Genomic DNA, 2500 nt, shown 5'->3' on the forward strand with positions numbered 1-2500 from the left:
GGTTGATGAGTGGAAAGGGAAGGGAAGAGGGGAAGGAGACGGCGAGAGGGTGAGGGAAGGAAGGGGCAGTGGTGGATGATAGGGAGAGAGAGAGAGGGAAGAGAAGGAGGGCAGGAGGGAAGTAAAAGGGGAAGAAATAAAGGTGAAAGTTGGAGAAAGGGAGAGAGAGAGAGGGAAGGGAAGGAGGGAGAGAGGAAAGAGGAGCAAGAGGCTGGAGAGGAAGTAAACGACAGAATCGAAAGTGTTGCCGGTAAGCGAAGACGAAAAGGAAGTGGAAGAGAAGAGTACGGAGGAGGAAGACAGGCGTGGGGGAGAGGAGAGGGGAAGAGAGGAGATGGAAAGACGTCAAAAGGGGAAGGGGGAAGGGGGAAGGGGGCCCGAGGAGGCAGAGGTGATGGGCAAGGAAGGGAAGGGAACAAAGGGAAGATGGAGATAGAGACTAACGAATGGGTGGGTCGGAAAGGAGAGATATGAGACAAAGAAATGCAAAAAACAAAAAGCGAGAGACAAAATAGAAAAAAAAAATGCGGGAACAGCCAATGAAACAGAAATTAATCAAGAAAAGGAGAAAGAAATAGATCTGGAGGACAAATATGAATTGAAAGAAAGACAAAATAAAGACAACAAAAGAGGAAAAACGTATGAATGAAAGAATACGAAGAGGAAGAATTACATATTAGAGATTATGTACACGCAAGAGCGATAGAAAGAAAAGTAAAATTGAAAAACATTAATAACGTAAGAGTATTAAAAGATGAGAGAGAGAGAGAGAGAGAGAGAGAGAGAGAGAGAGAGAGAGAGAGAGAGAGAGAGAGAGAGAGAGAGAGAGAGAGAGGGGGGGAGGTAGAGGTAGAGAGAGAGAGAGAGAGAGAGAGAGAGAGAGAGAGAGAGAGAGAGAGAGAGAGAGAGAAAGTAAAGTCTAAGTGGAGAAATATTGAAAAATAAAAAGAGGAGGAGATGAAAAAAGGCGGGCGTCAGAAGCGAGAAGCCAGGAGTTCATAAAAGAGAGAAGGATCAAGAAAAGAGAGCATAAAGGAGAGGAAGAGGGGGAAGGGGACGGAATGGGGGAAGAGAAGAAGAAAGTGTGGAGGTAGATGAGAAGGGGGAGGTGGAATGAGAGAAGGAGTGGGAGGAGAAGGTGAAAAAGGAAGAGAGGAAGAGGGAGGATGAGGAAGAACAGGAAGGAGGTAGAGCAAAGGAAGAAAAGAAGGAAAAGGAGAGGGGAAAGGAAATGAAGAGAAAAAGTGGACAAAAAGGAGGAACAAGAAAGAAAAGAAAGAAGGGAAGTAGTAGAAGAAGTTAAGGAAAAAGAGGAGGAAAAAGAGGAGGAAGAGGAGGAGGAAGAGGAAGAGGAAGAGGAAGAGGAGGAAACTAGAAAAAGAGGAAGGTAATAAGGAGGGAAACGAAGAAATGTGGAAGAAGAAGAAGAGGAAAGGGAGCTGGAAGGAATGGAGGAGGAGAGGAGTAAGAAGAGGAAGAGCAAGGGAAGAGGAGGGAATCGAGTAAGAGGAGAGAAAGAGAAAAAAAGGAAGAGAAGGGATAGGGAAAGGGGGAAGTGGAGGAGGACGAGGAGGAGGAGGTGGAATGAAAGAAAGGGGAGGGAAGAAGAAGAAGAAGAAGAAGAAGAAGAAGAAGAAGAAGAAGAAGAAGAAGAAGAAGAAGAAGAAGAAGAAGAAGAAGAAGAAGAAGAAGAAGAAGAAGAAGAAGAAGAAGAAGAAGAAGAAGAAGAAGAAGAAGAAGAAGAAGAAGAAGAAGAAGAAGAAGAAGAAGAAGAAGAAGAAGAAAAAGGGAAGATTAAAGGTGGGAGATGGAGTCAGCAAGAGGAAAAGAGAAGAAGGAAGAAGTGGAGGAGAAGAAGAAAGAAGAAGAAGAAGAGGAAGAAAAAGGAGGAAGAGAAGAGGAGGGGAAGAAGCAAGAACGAAGAAAAAAAGAAGAAGAAGAAGAAAGAAGATATGGAAGAAGAAGAAGAAGGATGGAAGAAGAAGTAGGAGGAGGATGGGGGAGGAGATTTAAAGGAGAGAGATGGAGTCAGCTAGGAGGAAGAGGATGATGGAGGAGGGGGTTAGGAGGAAGAGGATGGAGGAGGAGGGGGTTAGGAGGAAGAGGATGGAGGAGGAGGTTAGGAGGAAGAGGAGGATGGAGGAGGAGGTTAGGAGGAAGACGATGGAGGAGGAGGTTAGGAGGAAGAGGATGGAGGAGGGGGAGTGCCGAAGGCTCAGTTCTTCGGGAGGAGGAACGAACGAGTTGCTTTCGAGGGGAACGACACTCCAAGGGCACCCCAGACTTGAAGGGTGACGGTCGAGTGTTTGAAGGGAAAAGCGCCCAAGGGCTCGAGGGGGAGGTGGGGGAGGGTCGAGGGGGAAGGTGCAAGGGGGAGAGGAGGAGGGGAAGTAGAGGGAAAAGAACGGAAAAGGAGGAACAAAAAGGGGAAGAGGTTGTGAAAAAAGGCTGATGGTGGAGATGGTAGGTGAATGTATGGGTTGTTTGGAGGAGGAAATGG

The sequence above is a fragment of the Oratosquilla oratoria genome, chromosome 26 (assembly GCF_046742065.1).
Source record: "Oratosquilla oratoria isolate Oo_2021 chromosome 26, ASM4674206v1, whole genome shotgun sequence".
Classification (NCBI taxonomy): Eukaryota; Metazoa; Arthropoda; class Malacostraca; order Stomatopoda; family Squillidae; genus Oratosquilla; species Oratosquilla oratoria.